The 24,532-nt window shown below is 40.2% G+C and overlaps 1 protein-coding gene across 2 annotated transcripts in view; it reads right to left on the reverse strand.

Moving 5' to 3' along the window:
* Positions 1 to 24,532, reverse strand: part of ROR2 (receptor tyrosine kinase like orphan receptor 2) — a 162,399-nt gene that overhangs the window by 136,634 nt on the left and 1,233 nt on the right. The window lies entirely within an intron of this gene.

Below are 24,532 nucleotides of genomic sequence, written 5' to 3' on the forward strand. Positions count from 1 at the left end.
TTTAAATCCCAGGAGGAGAGTCTGGCCTCTGGCAGTCAGTGTGAATCATCACCAACTCCAAACATCTCTCTTGAAGATAAAACTTTGCTTCCATATTTTGATAGCAAGCTTTTTTCGTTGTTTTGTAACCACCACAACTGAAATAAAAACTAGCATGAAACAAACTCAAACTCATACTGTTCTTAAGTAAGTATGCACCTGATAAACTAATGACAACACTAGTTATTCTAGATGGAATGGTGCAATGAGTGCTACAAAGATTTTGCACGTTTCAAGACTTCCTTTCCTCTTAAGAGGGAAAATACACTCATATTGCAGTATTATTTTCAAACACTGCCAAGTAACACTGTAGGGACTGGGTTTTTTTTTAAAAAACTTTTTTGAATATAAAGTGTCTAAGTTATTAAAATGTCAGCAAAATGTATTGGGCTGTGTTTGAAAATGGAAATGGCTAGCAAGCTCACAAACTGTCAGTAGTCCGTCACTTACACAAATACACACACATTTGTCACAACAAACATGTCAACTTTTCCATGTTTTGACCCTAAGCCCATTTATACTTCTATGGCTGAATGTTGAAGGCTGAATATGCCTTTCAAAGAGTTCCCATGGGCCACCTGTTACCATCGGCTTTAGTGTTCTCCAGTGACACATGAAATCCTCACACACCCTTTGGGCAAGAGATTTCAATCCTAGTTGGGCACAGACACTGCCGTCAGATACTCGGACACTGCAGTGCACAACTGCAGCACGCTGCACAGCTACAGGGGCAACCCTTGAGGTGCCCAGCTTCAAGTGTGAAGGTTTTGAAAGCAAGGTAATGCTCGCCATCTGAAGGTTTAGGTAGGCCTTCAGAAGATCCCAGAGGAGCCCCGTGACACATCCATGCATTACATTTACTTGACAAATGGCTACCTATATTCTCTTTTTCCATTGCCAAGTGATCCTCAGGAAAAAAACAGGCTTTCATTTAGACCTAATCTTGGAGGAACACTAATCCATTTCATTGCCTCGTGACCATATCAGCACATGTGCTGCCTCATTAACCTCATCAACAATGTTCTAACCAAGAGATGATGGAGGAATCTTCATGCTTCAAAAGCATCTAGCTCAATATATGTACTACTCAAATCAAAATAATATTCATGGCTACAGTAAAAGAAAAGTCTGATAAAATTCTGGTAGCTGAGCTCCCAGAAGGCAAGCATTGCTAACTGTTTTCCTCTGACGCTTTCTTTAGAAGATAAGATACTGAGCTGTCACATGTACACCTAAACACTCCCATGTTCCCAAAACTTCAACAACAAACCTGATAACTGATCAGTAATAATTTAAAAAAAAAAAAAATCAGTCTCCAGATCACAGGTGATCTCTCAGCAGAGCAAGCAATACAATTAGTTCAATCCAAGTAAAACTCAGCCTGAAAAACAAATCAGATGGTGTCACAGTAATCTGAGAACCCCAGGAAATGCCAGAGTTGTCAGGCCACCACCTTCTCAATAACATTTCCCCCAGATTAGAAACTGGATACACTAGGTCACTAGTTGGCAAAACTCCCAGCCTCAAATGATGGCCTGTCAAACAAGAGAGAAGGGCACTCTTCCATCTCCTGCACTACTAACAGGAGGGCCTGACAGCCTCTGGAGAGCAGAATCGGCACTTCACCACATAAAAATGGCAGGGACATATTTTTATTTTCTGTACAGTACTGCATTCCCCAGCAAACCAATTTATTTGGAATTCACAAAATGAGTCTTCTCTTCAAAATGCTCCACTTTAAGGTCGTGGGTAACTTGATCTATTGCTATGTAATGTACTTTACTGAAATTATAAATTGCAACTGGGAATTCATTAGGAGTGGAGCAACCTGATTATTGAGGTGATAAAAACCTCACAGTAACTCTGTTGCTAAATAACTTTTAAGTGTGGATCCCTTCATAATAATTGGGATGGGGGAAGGTGATGGAAGATGGAGCATTAATAAATGGTCAATAAAGTTTTTTCTAATGGACTTTCGTGAAACAAGAAAAACAGCTGTTTCTAAACCAGGTTACAATGTCAAGAATTCCTTTGCTCACTTGCTTCTCTTTCCTTCCCAACCTTGAAGATGGCCCACTGCTACGGAGCTCCATCCACACTTAGCACAATAAACATAGTGCCACAGACACACATGGACATGCTATACGTCTTTATTTTAACCAGACCTTTATTTTAGCCAGATCCTAAAATGTTTATGTGGTTCCCAGTGGCAACATAAATGCCTGTAAGGAAGCTGATTCACAGGAGGGAGATGTGATCTCTCCTCTGCTTCATGAGGAATGAATGCTCTGCAGAATACTTTGTGGCTGTGAGCACCCCAAGTCTCCAGAGCACTGAACTTGATGTACATCTTCATTTCTTCCCTGCCCGAGAGCCTAAGTATCTTTCCAAAAGGAAAGAGAGTATGTAAGACAAGGGCATACCCAGTCTTACCCTGACATGGAATCAAAACACCCTGGGATGCACATCCGGAGACCAGAATGAGCAGGCATGTCCTGAAAAGCATCTGTCTGCAATCTACATACAACAGGTCATCATCAAAGACATCAATGCAAAAGAAGAAGGCATTAAAGTATTTGACACTGCTGAAAATTCAGATAACCTTAACTAGACTATGGTCCGTTTTCACTTACAGAAACTGGGATGTCAAATTTAACTTAAGGTGAGGCTATAAACCTTTTGGAACAGAGATTCTCCTGAAATGCCGTTTTACAAGGGCACACTGTGCCAGTATACTTCAAGTTAAACATTTACTAGACACTTGAGAGAAACAAAACACTAATATAACTAGGGGAAAAGAATCTCTTAGAGTCTCTACAAAGGTCACATATATGGAATAAAAGTCAATCAAACCATTGTTCTGAAAAGCAGAAGTATAAAAATGAGCAGGAGAAAAAAAAGAGTGAAAAGAGCAAGATCCTAACTCACTTTTCAAAATGAAACAAAACAAAACCAAACCCCGCACTCCTATTCTTAAAGAAGGACAGGTTGTTGAAATCTGTCAGGATGAATCAACTGGAAAACCTCTTTTTGGAAAGATTTACTAGGAATTTTTTCCCAACCAAGCTGAAATTACCACCCTTGGTACAGCAGAAAATGGTAGGAAATAATGTGTAGTACAAGTAGCATTTTAAAAATTCCATTAGCTATGTAAGGGTTTTTTTGTCCTTGGATAAAAGCATGGTAGCTACTGGAGACTGCACATAAAACAGAATTCATAAAATTACAGGACAGATTTATGTGAAAACATACATGATTGATTCTTTTTAATATTACTAACACCCCCAAAACTCATGACTTACACAAAAAGTAAAATAAAATACTTACCTATTCAAATGGCAAAATAATTTGTACTAAGTCCTGGTGAAATTTACAGGTATGGCACATGCTCAGGTGTAGTTTTTGGCATCTATAGATCTGTGTTTTGGGGTAAACTAACCTCACTGAAGCAGAACTGGAAGTCAAGCCTTTATCTTGCACAAGCTGAGTGAGGAGACAGGAACACTGGCCTGGCAAACTTAAAAGCTGGCTTTTGATGAGGGAAACCAGGCTGCTGGAGGCGGGGGGGGGGGGGGGGGGGGGGAGCAGGGGGAGAATGTAGACAGGACTACATCAAAATGTCACCAGACTGACCAATCCTGCTAGGCAAAATGGAGGCCGTATGTACACGTTGACTTTCTGCCTTAAGACCACCTCTCTGTCATCACAGGGACAGAAGCGGGGCAAGGAAATACATCTTCCTATCTAAATCTGAAACATGTGCAGCACCAAGGATTGTTATCAGGGAAGAAAATACTAAGCCACGCTTGAGAATTTAGGGCATGAATATCAACGTACGCGACGAGGGGGTGGGGGGCGTCTCGCTGCAAGATGGCCAGCTCCTCCCCAGAGAGGGAGAGGAGCAAGGCTTGCAAGTACAAAACAAGAGCGTGTGCCGCCGTCTCGAAACACAGGCCTGAAGGTGAGGCAAGGAGGTGCCCAGAAGGCACCCGCCAGGATGACCAGGCCAACAGGCTGGTGAAATCCTCGAGGCAGCAGGAGCCAGCGCCTCACAGGCCACCTGGGCCCACCACAGCTCGCGTCCCTCAGCAGCGGAACCAGCCGCCCGTACGGGCGGGCACGGTCAGCCGCCGGGCTGCGTGCACTCCCGCGGGAGCCAGGCACTGCCCTCGCCTTTTCCAGGAAGGGTGCAGTTTGGACTGAAGGTGTGGAGGAATTGCTGCGAGGACAGCAAGTCAAACCCAGCCAAAACTGGGATGGACACCTTCAGCTCTCCCTTCTCTCTTCGCATGACAGCTTGCTGGTGTCAGTGCAGGGCCACCTGCTACCACAGTAGGGGCAATTCACCTGCTGCTTCCCCAGCAGCTAGCCCCGGGCAACACCCACAGCACCGGGCAGAACAAAATCATCTCGCAGCCGACCTCCTCAACCTTCCTGGTTTACGTAACGTAGACGTCAGTCCAGCAAAAAACAGGCATAAATCAGAAATAACCTGAGCGCCAGCTAAAGCAACGTATTTCAAGCATACGGAAACACTTAAGGACAAACATCTTTTATGTTATGCAGGCAAACAAGCCTCCAAAATTTAAAACAAGATTGTCAAGAATTTGTGCTTTCACACAACGTGAACAGACTTTTCACTCAGCATTTTCTAAACGTCATGACAAACAGAGCTAAACTCAAGCAGCATCACTCTGGGTTATCATTACTAAATCAACTATAAAAAAGGCCAGTTAAGAGACCACAAGCTTCATTCGTAGCACTTAACTTCCATCTCAGCAAAGGCTGAGCGATTTTGGACTTCTAAAACATCTCTTGCCACTCTCCAGTAATTGAACTTGTGAAGGCCAGCAGAGAAACACAGAGAGCCATCCAGGAGACCTCAGAGCCATGAAATAATTTTACTTTTGAAATGTGCTTAAATAATATTACAGTGTGAAGAAACAGACATCTTTACTCTGCACACATTCCTGCCATTCCAACTTGTCCACAGGTTCCTGTTCATGTTCTTTTTCCTCTGTATACAGAAAGCCTTCTTTCTCAAAAAACACATTGCACAGGGAAATTTCAGAGCAAGCTGCGTTTTTAGATGACATGCTTGAAAGTTTAAATTATTGAAAAAATACTATCCTTTAAGAAAGAAAAAAAAGAGCAGGAGAGAGACATAGACCAGATGGTGTGGGAGGCAAATCAAAACAGCACAAGGGTTATTAAATTGCATCCACTTGGAACTATTAACTGGCCAAGAATCAGCAAGACAGGTTTCCAAGTCAGTCTGAATATTCAGGGCTAAAATCCTGGGCCTAAAACTTGTTGCAAAATCAATATCGAAAGAGTGACACTGTAATTATACCAGAAAAAAAAGAAGAAAAAAAAAGATAAATTATTTAGTCTTTAATTTATATGCTTGCCCCAGTTACAACAGTGTATTGGAACTGAGCCATTTTTCTGATGGGAGAATATGAATGCTGACTTCTATGCCAAGTAGATTCCTCTACTGAAAGTATTCTTCTTGTATATAGTGTGTCACGATGAGAGAGAAAGCCATAAAGAATACTTAAAAATTTCAAAAGCATCTGCTTTTTCAAATGAAAGCTGCAGATACTCTGTAATTCTGAAAATTGAGTCACTTAAATTTAACAGGTAATTTTAAACATCCAAGTTAGAAAATTTTGGCAAAACTGCACAGCACACAGGTGTAAATGTTTCCCAAATTTGCAAAATGCAACACGAATTACAACAGCTCGTGTTTCCTGGAACCCAGAGAACTAGTTTTTCCCTTTTGTTCTTACACTCTGAACTGCACGACTTTAATCACTGTCTGCTGATAACACAAAAAGGGGAGAGAAAAACCTCCTATGAAATGTTGAGAACTAGAGTAACACCTGAAACCATTATCAAATTTGTCAACCTTTCAAATAAACAGATGGGCTAGGAAGACATTTGCCTAAATTATATTAGGCAAATATAATGGCAGCTCAGATCCTGCAGGTCTAGGGCAATTAGGAAGAGGAGTGGTTTAAACAGAACAAGAGTTCCTGAGGCTAGACAACGCTTTAACAACTCTTTCTGAAAGGTAGTTAAAGTATACAATGCAAATAAAAGAAGTCACAAAAGGATATGTTGCCTCTTAAAGGGAAAAGGCTTAAGTCAGGTATTATCAGTAATTACAGCTATATAACCTCATCTCCAAAGCATTAAACAATGAGGATGCTCAACTCCCCACTGACTCAGAGTATCATAGAGAGAAATTAAAGTGCTGATGGCAACCTTAGGCTGTCAAGTCAGTCCACATGAAATCAAGCATTACAGGCAGAAGGTTGACTCATACTTTTTTTGAATTCAAAATTATGATTCTTGAAAGGCCAGAAAAAAGGAAAGATGAAAAACACTGTAAAGCAGAACTGCCGAAAGAAATGAACAATGCTTTAGTGAAATCTCTTTTTAATTTGGGTGTTTAAGTTAAAAGGCAGAGTAGTCATAGGGGAAGATGTCCAAGACTGAGAGAAAAGCTGTAATATCCCAAGGTTCTAAAAACAAAAGACAGGTGAAAACCAGTTTATTTCAGTATTTCAGTTATTTTCTTCTAAAAATCCAAGAAGCTGTGGGAAAAGGCAAGGTTAAGAGACTGTCTTAGAATTCAGGCTTTCTCTTTAAGCCTCCAGAAATCAGAAGTTATTTCTGCTGTCAGTCATAACTGTGGATGGGCACTTGGTAAGAAAGGGTGTCTAGAAAAGGGTATCTCTGAAATAAAGCTCAAAAGAATATTTAACTTTTAATATTGTTAGCCATGCTCTGAGCAGGGCCTGGACTTCATGAGGAACTGAGGTCCCTTCCACCCCTAATTATGGCGCATATTTCCACTTCATTTGTTTGTTCAGTGTCTAGCCTAACTAATGCTCTATTGTTTTAACTTTTGTCATTCCTTTCACTATTGGATTTGGTCAACAGTTCATCTCACAGCTGAACATCTGCCTCTTCAGGTTGACCACTGCTGTAAATCCAGCCCATCAAGAATAACCCCACATATGGCCACTGGCCAGACTCTGCATTTGAGTGCTCCAGCACTCTCAGAAAGACTTCCCTCAGTAAAAACACAAAGCTAAACCTGAACATAAGCAAACTGCTGTAAATTAAGGCAGACGCAAGACAGAAATTTCCTATGATACTTGCTCCAGTAAGATAAAAAGCAAAACCAAGATCTAGGTTTAAATTTTGTCTCCACAAGCCTCATACTGATGAGTGAACCTGAGAACAAGAGGTATAGAACAATACACTACTAAACTAAGCCAGAAAAATAGCCATTTAGGCAAATGAAAACTATCAAACTTCAGAGCAGCCTGCACTTCATTCTATGCATGTGAAAATCTACACATTCATTAGCATATCTACCAGGATAGCACAAATCAGAGGCACAAAGCCAAATTTTTAAATTATCTTTCACTTTAACCAGTTTGCCTTTAGTGTCAAAAAGAATCTCTATCCTGTTAGCAATGTAAAATACCCCACCTTTCTGATCTACACTTAGAAAAAACTAAGCAAATAATGAATGGTTATAAACTGTAATCAAGTAATCCAAACAAAAGCATTCAGGCATCTTTTAACTAAACTTTAATGGAAAGTCAAAAAACAGGTATTTTGAAATCCAGTAATAAGCAATTGCAAAGACATCAAAAGTCCAAGATTAAATCAGTTCCTGTATCTTGATCAGTGGCCAGAGGAATGTTGTTATTTACAACATCTATAGTGCTCCAAGGGTAGGCCAGTTTGCTTGAACACAGACTTTCTAATCTAAAACATCTTCAGGAGCTAGAAACATCATCTGTGAAGTCTAAGAGACCTCAAATTTAATCTTTGTTTGAATGTTTATTAACATCCTCAGTGTGACTTCACTGACTGTAATAGAATCATCCCAACTTACAACAGCGGAAGACAGGCATTACACTTTTTGTAGTATTACCCTGTAGCTGGCATCAGCCTTTACATTCTGCAATCATATGAGCAGAATAAAGGATGAGAGAAAAAAAAAAGAACTGCAGACAAAATCCCTTTTTAGTGTATGGCATTCCTCCTGTAGTCAGCAGTATGCAAAATCCCACTTGGAGAAAAGAAACTGTCCTGCCACTTCCTTTAAAGAAATGCATGTTTCTTGGTATGCACTTCCTCCTGTAAATTAAAAAAAAAAAAAACCAACCAAAAAACACATGCACTTATTGTGTGCAAGCTTCTTCTTCAAGGCAAGCCACTATCTTCACAGCCACCCTACAGATCTGTGAAAGCTACTTCTCTAAACTCCTGGTGCAGCTACTTCTTCCTTTCGACAGCAGCAGGATGAGTGCCTGGGTAACATTTTAGCTTTCTGGTCCCAACAAAGCTCTCCACCACTCAGTCTCCTCTTTCAGACCAAATCCCTGCTCCTCTTCCCATAAAAATGTCAACCTTCACCCAAGCCTGAAAGTCTGTCCTCCACAGAAGGACTTTAAAAGCTTCCTATTTACTGAGTGAATGATGGCATACAGAAATAATGACCAATGGGAATCAAGCAGGTCAAGTACTTTGTGAAGATGGAAGAGGGAATTGCCATTTAAAAAAAAAAAAAAAAAAAAAAAAAAGCCTTGCCAAATTTGCTTTTTCCTGTTCCCCAAATTATTTTAAGAAACTACCTCAGGAACATTCTAATCACTACATATATTGGTTTCAAAAATACTGATTTTCTCCAAACATATACTACAACTGTAAGTTACAATGATTCTATGATTCAATTATTCTCCAACTGTACATGCACATTTCCCTATTTTCTAATAAATCCATTTTAACAAGAGAAGATCTTAGACTCAGTCATTTTAGAACAATTGTTAAGTTTCTTTCCAGTTATGATATGCCTACTTTTCTCCTATGCTTTCTGCTTTGATCTGCCAACAGACTTTTATATGTCTCTTTACAACTCTGGTTGGTATTAACTTGTTCATGATACTGCTCTAGAAATACTGTAAGTTTTTGCCATTTATTCTGTGTTGTCTGTCCCCTTTTTTTAACCAGTAATCATTAAGAATGAACCACAGAAGTAGGCCAAAGCTACTTGAATGCTGTAGGGTACATATATGCCAAGACATTTACATGCAGTAAGAAGAGCTTAAATTTCATGTTTCCTTGGATAAAAATGTAAGCAAGCTAGTGGCTTTACTTCAAACTGAATCTAAATAAACCATAGGAATTTCTCATATAGGGTTTTTATTTTAGCATTTTGATCTGTTATTTTTTCTTCTTAGAATTTTACCAAGTTCTCCATTAAACATCACACCATGTATATGCACAATCATGGCTGGTGCCATATGTTCATGGACAAACCATACAGAAACACTTGCTCACACAAAAACCTCTCTGCTCTCAGCACACTTCACATAACTCCGATCTGCCTTAGCTTCCTCATTTATAAGATTAACAAGTCCATCTCACTTTCTCATGCAATTTGAAAATTAATTAGCATTTATAAAGTTCTTTCACTTTGCAACAGGAGCTTCAGGAGGCGTTACTGGCTCCACAAAACAAGATATCACTAACACCTACAACTGTGTCAGTGAATTGCAACTCCCTGCTCTGTTTTAGATGTTGAACACTAATGGTCGCAGAAGTAACACAAAAATTCATATCTGGGAAGTGAAATGCTTTTCAGTTTCAATTTTATAAACTTATACTATAATCATGCAGGCCTGACTTCTTATACGTCTTCTATTCAGGTAAAAAAATTATTGTATGTTCACTGCGAGAATCTGGTTTCTTACAAAGTTAAAAACTCATTATTACCTTCAAAGTACAAATGCTAACTTAATTAATAAACTTTCACTGTCTGTCTTATACTAGAGGTAGACACTGCCTCCAGAACAGCATTGCTTCTCGTGCAATTCAGAATGCCATTACATGAGAGACAGATGAATGTCTATCCCAGTCTATTCCAGTCTTACAGAGCATTGTTTTATTAATTGCTGATTCCCATATAGACACAGGCCTCTGATTTGTCATACAATCTGTATGCGTGCATGAACTTTGCAAGCCACTGTCAAAACTGGTTTTTTTGTGGCGCTAATTATAAGCGATAGATTTAGGAGAATGTTAACCATGTAAGATAACTGGTTTACAAGCAAAATCAAATGCAAAATGTGTTTATGAAAGCAGATCTTCTAAAGTTCATCTCAGCAGATGGCTGCTGGGGGAGGGGGGGTGACAAAACAGTCGTCTTTTTTACAAAAAATAGTCCTGTGGGATCTTAGTTCTGAACAACCCATGCTTCACGTAGCTCCTTCACAGTCCAGTCTCGTGGAGACACAGGCAAGCTTGGCTTTAGATGGTTAGCGTTCACTCATACTGTTTGCCAGATCAAAAAAACTGTACAGTGAACTAGAAATGATCTTAATGCAAAAACACACATTAGAGTCAGGAAAACAAATCTTCCTGAAGATTTCTTTTCAGTCAGAGCTATAATCGTACAAGTGAACATATAAAATGAGAATGGAGACCAAAGCAACTATTCTACACTACACAAAGGTTTGCCTCCCTAGAGCAAGACAGAAATAGGGATTCCACAGAAATGGGTGTTCAGGTAACTGAAGTTTGAGTAAAATGGAGCCTCTGAGAATCCAATAAAAATGATTTCTGCACAGGTGAGCTGGCACTCTAGAGCTAATTAAACACGGCCAATGAATTAGTGATGTAGTTCACTGATTACTTACTTATCATGTAAGTATTAGTCTGTTAGTTATCGCAAAATTCAGTAAATCACAAATCATGCCTGATAAAGTCTGCTGATACACAACTGGGGAGAGAAAGAGCTCACATACAATTTTTTTAGTATATGTGAGAGAGACAGAGAAAAACCACTACTAGTTCATAGATGCAACTGAAATCCCAAACAATGTTGTTTCCAAAACTTTTGATGGTGAAGCAGTGGTTCCTACAGAATTCCTTTAAAAGCAACTGTATTTGCATTGCATGTCTGGGGTACACCTAGAACATGAAGGCTTCTAGTGCTTGGGTCTTAACTACTACAGCTGTAATCATGCTAAGCACCAATAAAACTATGCAAAAATGAAGGAAATATCTGTGGATAACACTGTTGTTACATGACAGACAACACACTACCAAGCGCGTATCACAAATGCCAGCTTCAAATACTTACAAGGATTTAGCACAGTATTTGATAAGTCAGTCAAATGAGTCTTGAGTACTGAAAAAATGAGCTCAGGACTAGGTTCTTAGTCTTCAGCTATATTTTACAGTCTGTATGTAGAATAAAAGCATGAATTTAACTTGGTTTCTAAATCCAAAATTTTCCTTCCTTGGATAGCTACTTGTAATATTAATCTATCTGAAATGCTTTTCCTATTGTAGAGGTCAAATTACATAAGTTTTGAGCAGTTCCAGATACTCTACTTATTTAGAGGGTTACTAAAAGATTAAAATTGTTGCATTTAACTTCAACATATAATTTGAAGCTGAACTACTTTATTTGCTAGTTAAATAGCATTTTGCCCCACTCCAGAGATTAAATTCACCACAGAGCAGAGAATTCTTACCACTTCATAAATATCTTGTTAACAGCTAAACTATGACCTAGGTAAGACACTTCATCACAAAACAGAACATTAAATCAACTAAACTCATTTTTGTTAAAGCAGCAAAACAAACTGTAGCCTTTTCAGAAGCGAGGGGAACCCTGATGGTGGAGAGAATGATGACTAATAGTATAAATGAAAGTATTGGCTTTTTTCTCTTGGGACTCAGGAAGGATCCTTTCCAAATTATGGTTTTAAATTAAAGACATTTGGAGGTCTCAAGTCTTGGTCCCTTTTGGACATTCATCCAAATCCCTAAACCACCACATATTTTAGAAAAACTTGGCAGTCTCTGCACAGAAAAGCCCAGGACTGACCTAACTGACTCAGAACTACCCAAGAGAGTGGTTTCGTCAGTTCAAAGGAGGAAAAAAAGGAAAAAAACCCAAACACACTAGGGAGAACAGTACAGAGAAAAAAACCAAATAAACCCCACAAAGGGGTTGCATACATCAGACATGAGCAAAGATAAAGGAGGTCATAATTTTCAGTATTTCATAACTATGTTTTTGACCTGAAGGAAAAAAGGCATATGTATTTTCCTAAATAAGCGGAGTCCACTATTCCTTCTACACTATTATGGCTCTCAGAATCACAGGACCTGTAGACAGTAAAATTGGCAATGACTTCCCTTCATGTCTCTATCCACTCTTGAGTGTTTCAATTGGGCAAGGTATTTGAAATATCCAACCACTGCAGCAGACACAACTTCACCTCCCTTCTTTTTCGTAAGTAAAACTTGCCATACAACCCATGGTGAAAGACGTGGCCACTGCTTACATTATATGTCCTGAAGAAGAAAAAAAGTAACCAGGTTATGAGGCACAACTTTCCCAAGCACAGCGCGGTGCTATGTTCAGTACCTGTAACACCAGCCATGTTGGCAGGGCAGCAGTACAAATTTCTAGTTCTCTGCCAGTCTGCACTCATGAGCATGTTAACCTCCCCTATACTTCCAATCACACATTCTCACAACCCTAACCCCATTTCCACAGCTCACAGACATTTATTCTCCTCATAAACTGGATCACAGCCCACCTCCTCTGTTCAGACAAGCCCACCCACCCCAGCTCACTCCCACCTCGTCGGACCTGTGCTCCCCATCTCACCCTTTCCTGGCTTTACTCCTCCATCCCATGCAAAAAAAAGACAGATGCTGCTACCAGCAGTTTCTCAGGCAACATCAGTTAATGATGGAACATGCTAATGACTCAGTTAGTCACAGAAACCCTCTCTTTGGAGGTATTTCTCCTACCTGATGTTCAGGCATTTTTTTTCCAGACAGCTAGAAATAGCCACTTGTGGATCACTTTGAAGTACTTCCTACCATTGGCAGGCAACCACAGCAATATCTGTGAATTCCTAAGATCTAACATGCTAGGTAATAGGCAAAGAATTAGTCAGAAAGAAAGAAAGAAACAAAAAAAAAAGGAAAAAACCCAAGTGTCAGAACAAAATAAGCTGTAGGGAAAAAAATAAAATCATAGGAACAGAAAAGTAAAACGAAGGAAGAGGATGGGATGGTGGGAGTTACAGGAACTGAAGACAATCCTGTAGAGAAAATGACAAGTGCACAAATTTATTCTCACAGCATTTCTATAATTCTAAACCCATAAATTATTTCAGATGAATATTAATGCTCAAAACTGGAATTATATCATACGCTCCCAAATGTACAGTACTTTTAGTTAATTGCCTTGGTCTTTCAACATACAACTACTCACACAATACAGGATCTTAAAGAGCAAAAGAAACAGGAACACTTTAACCAGTATGAGATTAAAGGATACAAATTTAATCCATTAAATTGACACAGACATGATATTAAGAGAGAAACTGTCATTTCCAGAAGTTTTCTATGAACTTTGACTGAACTCAGAAAAAAAAACCAAAACTGAACCTTTGAAAATAGTCAGGTCCAAACTCTGCCTTTCAAATTGATAAATCTCATTCTCTGGTACAGTATGACAACATGCCTTACCAGAGTTACAGAAAGGCAAGTTACAGAAAGGCAAGTTATTTAAGAAGAAACCACAGAAGCAGAGACACAGACATATTACAAGAGTTTCTGCTGAGGGAAGTTTAGCTCCCAAGGACTGTAATACGACAGCTCCTATCCTTCATTGAATGATAGCATGAAGCTGAGGTGCCAGCAATTAGTCTGGGGGAGAACTGTCCCACTTCACATTCTCATAGGTAAAATATGAAAAAATTACATAAAGGCAAATACCAATTCATTGGAAAACCATAATGAGAGTTAACTCTCAGTGGTTAACTAACACGATGGAGTTTCACAAGTTTCAGTGCTATGGATATTTCCCTTGCTGAACTCCACAGGCAACACCAAGGTGTTAGGTGTTGCCAATATTCTGATCTTAGCAAATGAATTAAAATGTCGGAAAAAAATGGTATGGAGCAAGTGGGAATTAAGATGCACAACTGAGTGAAGACAGGCAGAAGGTTTTGTGCTTAAACCATTGCACTGGTACCAAGCGGGGACTTGGCAACAATTCTGCATGAAAGATCTGGAGTAGATCAGAACTTGAGCAATGCCATCCTGCCACAAAACAGTCAGACATCACTCTGGGAAATAAAAACAACGTCATCCAGTAAATATAGGAAATAATCCTCTTTCTTTAGCCAGTGCTGGTGCATCCTGAGCTGGAATACAGCAGTTTTCGTTAGTGCACTTCAAGAAAGATGTTTTGGAGCAAGTCCAGTGGAGAGGAATGAGCACAACCATGAGATTCAGAACGCATGATGTAAGAGGAAAGGCTATGGAAACAGGAGGGGGAAGGGGGTGTCCAAGGAGAAATGTCTACAAGGAAACAAGATAATTTTTTAAGTGTTTGTTTCAAAGTTTGAGGAACTGTTTCAGAAGTAAAAAAAAAAAAAAAATAAATAAAGTACAACTACAAGGGGTAGAGGAATGAACTGTAAGAGAAAGTAATGCACTTAAATCAGAAGCAAGTGCAAGCAAGCACTAAGCCTGCACATTTGCCTGTGGAAGTCACTGAGCCTCTGTTCCTGTCACCTCTTCAGAATAGGTTATGCCAGCTACAGGTGACTCTGCCTTGAAGAACAGATAACTCGACCTCTCAAGGTCCTTTCTGATCCTTTTTTCCCCAATCATACTGTGGTTGCAGAAGATGTTGTGCTTCCTAGAAAATATAACAGACATAAAGACACCTGAAGAATTTCTACAGAGCCTAACACCACAGTACTGACATTTGATTTTTCTCTATTTCTAGAAACGATAAATCACATGCCAATAGCCAGCACAAAGATGACATTTCAAGTATTTCACTGATCACTAAAGACTTGTCTGCAGGAAGAAGTTACTACATCTAGTTTATTCTGTGGTTTCACACTGAACAAGTACTTTCTAATAACTACCTCTGTGGACACAGTAAGTGTTCAGTAAATGTGAGGTAACATTTTCCACTTTTTGTAATTTTGAAAATGCTCTGTAAGTTGACACCTTTGCTTTTTGCAGTCCTTTCCTGTGTAAACACATCCTCCTCAACTTCCAGAATCAAAACTGCTCCTAGCTTTAAATTTGGCCTTTGGATTACAAACCAGGATAACTTCTGAAATCTGCCTTTCCTAACTCTACATCCTCTTGTCTTTGACTGGCACGATCCTCTTCAAAGCATTTTCTACACTTGGTATGTTCTTAAATAACACATTAACAAATATGCATAATTTTCTCAAGAGCAACATTATCCAAAAGCTTTGAAAGAAATGTGTTTGAGGGTGTTTTTTCTTGTTGCTTTGAAAACCACGGTATCATCAACTTTGTAACAGATTCTCTGTTACCTCTGTTGGGGAACAGATTTCTACATTGACACAGAGACAACAAGATAAATGTGAGATCAGCTTTAGAAAAACAGGCTGAATTACTATCTACAATTTCAGATATTAATATCCAAATTCACTGAGTTTGCAAAACCAAGCATAAAGAACAGACTCACCCTCTCAAAATATTTATTAACTACTGCTTCTGGTCTGGCTGGAAATACTTTTAAAAAAAAATCAATTTGTTGCATTAAATTGCTTCCAGGCAGAGCTAGAAAGCACAGTTATTTTTAAAATTAAAACAACAGCAGATATATTTGCCTCATGTAGGTTTGGTTCAGACCCTGTTCAAGCTTGTAATTTTACCTACATAATACCACTTTCCCCTTTGTAAGGGATTCTGGTCTATCATGAAAGGAGTCATCATTAACCACCACTATAACTACGATTTTTTAAATAATTTTTAATGTTTAAGCTCCCTCTTCAGCTATTGAGTTCCTAGGGTACCACAAACGATTTTTATTTCCCATTCCCCAGTAAAGGAATTTCTTATATGAACATAATTCCCTGGTTTCTCTGTCATAGCCTCCTCCCCTTTTTTTCTTTTCAACTTTGTGAAAAAATATTTCATGGCTGTTCTAAAGAAGCATGATTTGTATTTCTCAACAGAAAGTTGTAAGATTTAAAAGAGTAGTTATGGCTAGATGCTACAAGATCCTTGTTATTTTCAACTGAGAATAGTCAAATATTCAGATAGGACACTGAAAGCTTTGATAGATCTTTAGAACCTTTGCAAAACTCTGCTTTTGTCCATTTCATTGTTTATTGTACAAAAAAACCTCCCTTGTTTTATTAACACATTTAATTTTGAAATATCATTAATTCTTACCTAGTACAATGCAATACAAAACTCACTGGAATCCTAAAATTCAGCTTAAGCAACAACTGCTGGAGATTCAACTGCTCAAACACAAAAAGAAATGACAAAGACTATTTGTGGTGAGAATAACTACCTGACAACTAATGAAACACTTGTTTGCAGACTTGACTTTCAAGGCAGGTGAGATTTTTCTTATTTAAACTGCACAGGTTCGGCTCAGCTCTGCAGAATCCAAATCTTAGACAGCCATCAGTTATAACGATATTGTGAAAGTGTCTCTAAAATTTCTAGCCCACACAATTATGTTAATATTTCCACATATCACATTTTCTATCTCCAAGAGTATAGTCCCACAGCAATTTAAGCTGTGGGCTAGGGCTGTGCTAGGGCTGCCATGCACTCCTCCTCCCAGCCCTCCAGCCACCCAGCCTGCCCTCTTCCAGCACCAGTGTCAGTGCTCCTGGGGACAGGAGGTAAGCCAATTCAGGCAGCCTAGCCAGCACTTGGCTGGATTTTGCAGGGTTAGTTTTTGTCCAGTCAGCTCTCTGATATACAGTTTGGGTAGTTTTGCATTACTTGACAATTACACCTCAGGGTAGATGCACCTCAAGGCAACTTTTCATAAAGAAAAACGCTTCTCTAATATATCAGCAAAATGTGAAAACTAATGTACATTTAGAATCAGAACAGAATTGTTACTGCCTGAAATTAAAAAAGTGTGTGGTATTATATTTGGGTTATCTATCTAAAATCTGTTGCCATAGCCTTCATCCGCCTTTCATGCTTTTGTTTTTTTAAGAAGAGATAAAGTTTACTATCTACAGGAACATTGCTGCCACGTTATTAGCTCTAGTATCGCTGGGTTTTCTTCTGTAACACAATTCTACTGTGTCACTTCTCTACACTAGAAACAACCACAGTAAAACCATTTGTTAACTTACCTCCCAAAACATGCACTCTCTCAGTTTAAACACTATGAAATCTCAGCATTCTCTTTGTATCGTAGAACTTCTTCCTAAAACTTTGCTATGATCAAGTATGCAGAAAATTTTATACGTCACTGGGGCCTCTTAAGCTTTCAAGCAGTTTTGTTTATTATCGGTTCATACAAGAGATTTACAGAACCTATTTTAAAGTCACTCAGCTCTCGTAGTCCTGGGCTGTTCCTTTTTTTTTCATTTTCTGATCTTGCTCTATTCAGCAAAAGTTTTGATACACTCACAAGAGTAACTTCTCATGCAAATCCAGACAAATGTTTCTAGAACTGTCCTTCTTGGCTTTTTCCTTCATAGACGTCTTATGCTTCTCGTATCAGACCTTTGTTTTTTCTACATCCAAAAGAACAAACCAGTGAGGTCCCACAACACCTTCTGATCTAAGGTGGCACTACTGTGACTCAGACCTCCCGTCCCTTCTGCCAGCACTGGTGATCCCACAGACAACTAGTTTTATCATAGCACTCTCACATGGACTTACTGTACCAGTAACAGATAATAATTTCTTTACATACCCGTACCTTACTGGAAATCCAGGCATTGACCAGGGTTAGTCAAAGATGTATTAAACTGTATTAAACAGCTTGCAATATGAGACACATTTAAGACAAAGTATACAGAGAAAAAGACAATAGTGACCAGCATGATAACACACAATTAGCCTAACCTTTAAATTAGAGATTTCCAGACACATCACAACAAAGAAGGATAACGATTAGTTTTGCACGTTTTTATCGGAGGCTCCTATGAAGCATGAAGGAAGAAACTAGGAAAGCGTGTGACAGAGAACCACTCTGTGAGCTAAATGGAAATTCACTCATTCTGCTGTTTGAAGATGCTACTACCACTACTACTATTCCCATCCTCCTCCCACCTGCTCAGCAAAACTCTCTTGCCAAAGGCTACCCGTTCTAAGTGAGCTAATGAAATAGGCGACCTCCCTGCTAAACCCCAGCTTGGTGACAGCACTGCAGAAGTTATAGCCTCCTCTGGCCTACTGGCAGAGCTGCTCATGTGAGAGACCTCTGATCCATTGAACTCAACATCAACCGGGTTACCTTAGACTGAGTGAGCTGCAGGATTTTGCTGACGTTGCCTGAAACAGGTTGCTCAATGTCCACCCACTGCTCTGACAGGAAAGTTGGAAGGTGGTAACATCCCACAGGAAGGAAATCATGAAGAACTGGGGAGGGGGAAGGAGGTTAACTTCTTTTAACAGTACTTTTAGATATGGATGATGCCCGGCCATGTGCAAGAAAAAAAAGTACAACAGTTACAGCTTGTTAAGGGCCTTAGAAATGAAAGATTAAGGTCTTACAAATAGAACTGTACATAAGGAGTAATTCGAAGACTTTGCTGTAAAATACAGCTCAAATGCCTGAGCTGTGCTGAGTTAACTTGCTCGTAAGATTTTTCTGTGTTGGTTATCTCTGCCCCAAACTTTGTTCGTAAAAAAATCTTTTGTGTCTCCTTTATATCCAGGTTAGAGGTATGAGGTCTATCTATTCTGTTGTAGGAAGAAAGCTCCCCCATTTGTGCAGGACCCTGCCAGTCTCATTAGTTTGCATTGGGTAGAGTTCTGTGATTCCTCTTCTAGACTTACATACAATGAACTTATTTTTGTTTACAGTTCATCTGATATAGAAGAAAAGAGTGTTTCTGACTAGTAGAAATCAAATGTATTATTTACAACCATAGTTTTTATACTTTTTTTTTTTCCTAAAGAAACAGGGATAAAATTCTTCCTGTCTTTTGCTGTATGTGTTCTGTCCTCTACCTACTCCATAATTGAATATGTGACTGCATTATTACTTTGATAAAGAATTATCCATTGATAGTTTGATTTATGATTCAACTAGACAGTTGTGTATGTTATTTTGAAAAGCAAAACTTCACAATTTTAGGAGAACTCTGAGAGAATTTAGCCTCTCTTTATACGACCAGTCAAGTCATTCTACTTATATACACAATACCACAGAAAAAATAATGTTAAGGCATTAAACTACCAAGAGCAAGGAAAATCATATTATGCTTCTTCTTGAAATAATACTTACCAGACGAACTGTTAAATTAACAGCCTAGAGCAGCGTTAACGAGGACAAGGGGCAATAACCTAGAGTTACAGAATTAAATGTTTATGCTGCTCACATAAAAGGATATGTCCAAACAGAGCAATTAAGAGACAGAAATCTAAGTTCAGTAGAGGTTTCATAGATATGACAATATACACATGGGGATTTTTCATTCAAGAAAGAATATCGAATGTGTGTTTGTTGTTTCTCTTTACAAGTTCAGATCACCTGATGTGGAAGTATCAAATCTATGAGGTACTTGGACACATCTCCCAGGTGAAATCGATGGGGAGCTCACTGACAAAATACCTATGGGGACCCAATCTCATTTCCTGATTGGAGTACTCACACTTTACAGCTAGACACAGGCCGAGCTGTGCGCTGGAACAGTTCCCCATTGATTTCACTTTGCTGTTCCTGCAAGCAGTACCCTCACAAAACATCTTCCTGTTGCTCCAGCAAAATCAATATAGTAGAAAAAGAAAACGTCTTATCTCTTTTCATTGTGGTAATTCTCTGTTCACCTCTGCCCACACTGTCTTTCACTCCTGCAGACTCCTTTTTCCCTACAATTACCTTCCAGCAGAGTCAGCTTGCTGATTTAACTAAATAAACAAGGAGCTTCAGGTGCCTGTGAAACTGCACCCTCACAACCACACAACCTTTAGGGCATGTCAGTCAACTCTGCTCTGGACTCAGAGGAAACAGGTACATAAGACAGCACTCATTCTTCAAATACCTTCTGCCGAATCAGTAATATCATGATATCCTTCCTCTTCCATCAGCTATTGTATACCACACTTCTTCACCATCACAGACAGGGATGCGTTCGGACAGTTTATAGAGCAAAACCAGAAAGCATCAATATAAATGAAGACTAATTGAATCAGCAGACAGCAGCATAGCCCCTTTGTGTCATGAATCAGCGTGCACTGTTGGTACGATGCATGTGCACAACAGCTCACGCAGATACACACAAGCTAATTTTAAACTAGCTCAGAAGCACGGAACTGTCTACATAATACCCACACTGCTTCTTCAACAGGCTTTGCAAATTGCTCAAGACCAGTGCTACCACCCTGTGAGCTAGCTAAGCCTAAGGTACGTGGAATACATCTACTTACCCCCATCACAATAACAGCATATCATTAGTGAAATTCATTTCTACTGTGATTTCTTGTTTTCACTGATATTACAATGCAGATTTGTATTCTTAAATGAAAGCTTTTGTCCACTGCCAGTTAAAAGGCAAAGTCATACTCTATAGCTAAGGGATTGCCCTGACTGACACTTTGAAAAGTGTCTTTTCCTGCCACCACAGAAGTCGCATTTTCAGTTTCAAAAAAGATCACTGGCCAGCATCGCTTGGAAAATAAAGTGGAATTCCTTTCCCAAACTAGCTGAGGAGGACAAACAGTTGTAAAGAGAAAAAGGCTGGTTGTGAGTCAAGTCCGTGGAGAACATTAGAAAAACTATCTAGAGGGATATTTGCAAGTGAATATTGGTGCGTGGCAAAGGCTTGGAAAAAGTAAATGCAAAAAGCTAGTAAGGGACATTTCACTTCAAACTACTTACACGTTTAGACAAAACCAAGAGGAAAGACAGTCATTTAGGTTAAATTGTTGTTTGTCCTGAATGTTGCAGCAGTCTGCAGTATGAGTAACAATTAAAAGCAGGATTAACAAACAATGCATCTTCCTTCGGTGCAGCAAAATCCTGTCATTCCTCTTCTTTGAAGCTTTAACTACTTTGTAGTGACTGGATTAGACGACTTGAGGACTTGCATACTTTCCAGACATGCTGAGCCTAATGACAACTTCCTTTACAAAGCAACAGCCTTACAATGAATAAACAAACTTAAATAGCAAGCCACCCTTTGCACAGAGAACATAGTGACAGATGCTATGAATTAGATGGAATACTGTAAGTACCATTTCTTCCCTCTGAGCAACCACAGAACACAACACAGAACATCTATAGAAAGATTTATGTATAAAAACCAAAGGAAGTTTGCTTAGTATTTTTTCTTTGCCTGCAATGTCCAAAATAATACAAAGAGGCTCTTTAAAATAAATTCTCTCAATCAAAAGTACGATTAAAAACTTCAGATGCTGACTGCTTCTAGCTGACATTTTTACTGAATACAAAACATAAACTTAAGACTCTGAAGATAAGCCATGAAGAGGACTCTACAGGTCTTCTATATAGATGACTCTCGTAGTTATCAAACAAAACTCAGTATTTATAACTATTCTTTTACATTTCATTCTCATTGGCTAGTGGGCTAAGACTGTCAGTTTTCTAATTAGTGGTCAAATATATTTCCAGGCCAATGACAGTTCTGAAAGCTATTCACACACCTTACACAAATTACAGTGAGTTTAGAAAAAAGATCAGCTTTCCTGCAAGCAACTGGAAGCTCACTAAGAAGGATTAATTTGCCTGTCTGTCAGCTGGTCCTTTTCTTCCTGCATCTTGCATTTCTATGCTGTTTACAGCAGAAAAAGAGATTAAGGAGAAAACTGCAATTCCATTACAAATGCTTAACATAATCAAGACACTCAAGTGGGGAAAACATTAAGTGCCAACCCTTGACCCAAGGATAAACTTCACCACTGAACTGCTTAATGATTTAATTAATGCTAGAAAAGGTTTGACCTAAAAACAGTTCATGTAGTCAGTGTCATTTATTAAAAGCCATGGGAAGACTTCTTGTATTCAAAGCTGCATCGAGTTTTATCAGGTGACCTATGTACAACTTCCAGAGCTGAATCTCATTTATTAAAGTCAGGAGGGAGCTATAGCTAAATCTCATGCACCCATAAAGATTTGAGCATTTTACAACTTTTTGTAGTTAGGCATTTAGAAGTAATCTGTACTTATATTCATTTCTCCACTAACATTGTACTGTAAGAAATCAGGGTTTTTTCCTTATAAAATTAGGTAGAAGTTTACAAACTTCAGGGCTTGCCAAATCATACCACAGAGTTACCCTTATGTTTTCATTCCCAGAACTTCTGTTGACAGAATTTTACTTTTTTTTAAACACAATGTTCTGCATACTTTGTAGAGCACATGCATATTAACTTGAGGTTGATTAAAGACCTTTTCCTATTTAATGGTAAGGGGACAAAAGTCTGTAAGCTGAGTACATTGTGCATCACCAGTTTCAACAAAAGACCGTCCCAGTTTCTGTTGCCTCTCACTTGGTCATACTGCAAAGTGAACACTGAAAAGGCTGAAATAACACTTTCAAAAATAAAAGTTTAAATGAAACGTAGATTAACAAAGACTCTGTTTACCATTAAGCAGATCTAATTAAACAGAAGAATACCGCTTAACAATAGAAGTACACAAGTATTTATTGCTGTGATTATGGGCTCTCAACCACTGCACGTTCAGTGAAGAAAATGGAGTCTCAAACTTCGTGCCTGTCGAAGTATAGCGAATCCACACTTTCCACAGGTGGCTGAGACGATTGTCACAAACCCGTTTACGGGGTAGCATTAAAAAAATATATTAAAATAAAATAATAAAATAAAATATAAAAACCCCAAATCCGCTTTTAGTGGTAGTCTGTGATTTTATACTGCCTCGGAGAAGGTTGAAACGTTCTTGCCAGATCTGAAATGTCTCCTGACGACATGCGCAGGCAGACAGGGCAATACCACTGCCCTCCAAAGAAGACTGAGATGCTTTGCCGCCCGAGTCCCCCGAGCGCTTTTTTCGGCCCACTTTGCGCCGCGCCAGGCGCGCTCCCCCCGCGGGCAGCTCCGCGTTTGGCCAGGCGGTGCCCGGGACCCCGCACCCCCCCGGGAAGGCTCTGGGAGGGCAGAAAGAGGCCGGCAGCGGCCGATGCACAAGCGACGGTGCTCTCTGGCTGCGGGGAGGGAGCAAGGGAAGGAAGGAAGAAGCTCCCGGGACACCCTCCGCGCCTCCCTCCCTCTGCGTCCGAGAAAACAGATCCCGCTGCTCGGGGAAAAGGGAAGAAAGTGGGGACGGGGACAGAAAGTCCGGCGTCTGCTTTTACATCCCGCAAGAGGACGACCGTCATCCTCCCGGCGGCCCCAGGAGGAAGCGCTGCCTTCGACCACAGCCCCCACACCCCCCCCTCAGCCTCAGCCTCAGCCTCCCCCCGCCCGGCCCGGCCTGGCGACCCCCGGAGCCCGGGACCCCGCAGGAGGGGCAGGGCGGCGGGGGCAAGCCGAGCAATTTGTTAGCAGGCCCCCCTTCAAAGGGAGCAATAAAGGCACTAGGAAAAATAAACGCGACGGGAACTGACCCCAAATCCGCGAGCTGTAACACGCTCGCCTCCTGCTCTCCCCCCCCCGGAAAACCCCCAGACCTCCAGCTTTCTGCTGACCCTCTCCCTTCGCGGTAATGCAACAAATGGCAAGACCTAGGACTCCGGAGCTGAATAACAGGAAATATAGGCATCTGTCACCTCCCGGGGAGAGGTAAATGGATTAGCGAAAGCAACAAAGGGAAGAAAAGCCCTTTCAAACGTGCAATTGATTAACAAGTCTCCTCTAATCTGCAGCATCACTGTTTTTCCTTAAAGACATCATCGGTCTCCTCCTGCACTTCGGTGCAATTAAGCTAAAGCCAGGCAAGGCGGGAGAGGAAGGCGCTGCTTGCCCGCCGAGCTCCCGCACCGCCCGGTGCGGACAGCACGGGAAGGGTTACAGACCTGGCATGGAAATGGTACCTACCCCTGTCATCTCCTCCCCCAGTCCGTGGGCAAACCGCCCTGGGAAGGAGTTTGTGAGCAAGGTTTATCTGCTGTAGAGGAGGAGAGGGCAATTTTCCAGAGAACGGTTTCACGAAAGATCAAAGAGCTGAATCCGGCAGCTCCTACCTCCCCGGTGCATTTCACATCCCAAGGAAAGGAAAAGGTTAAACCTCCCCTTTTCTGCTCGGAAAGCACGACACATTTTAGGCGTGCGTGGAGGGGGAGGGGGGGAAGAAAAAAGAAAAAGAAAAAGAAAGTTTTTGCAGCTTCTTTTACAAGAACTGTAATTGTTACACCATCGCGGCTCTCCAACCCCACACGCTCCCTAAGGTCCCTATAAATCACGGCGCTCGCCTCGGAGATGCCGTACCAACTGGCAACCGTTCAGCAGCCGCACTGCCGCTGCC

This window comes from Haliaeetus albicilla, chromosome Z (genome assembly GCF_947461875.1).
Source record: "Haliaeetus albicilla chromosome Z, bHalAlb1.1, whole genome shotgun sequence".
Taxonomy (NCBI): domain Eukaryota; kingdom Metazoa; phylum Chordata; class Aves; order Accipitriformes; family Accipitridae; genus Haliaeetus; species Haliaeetus albicilla.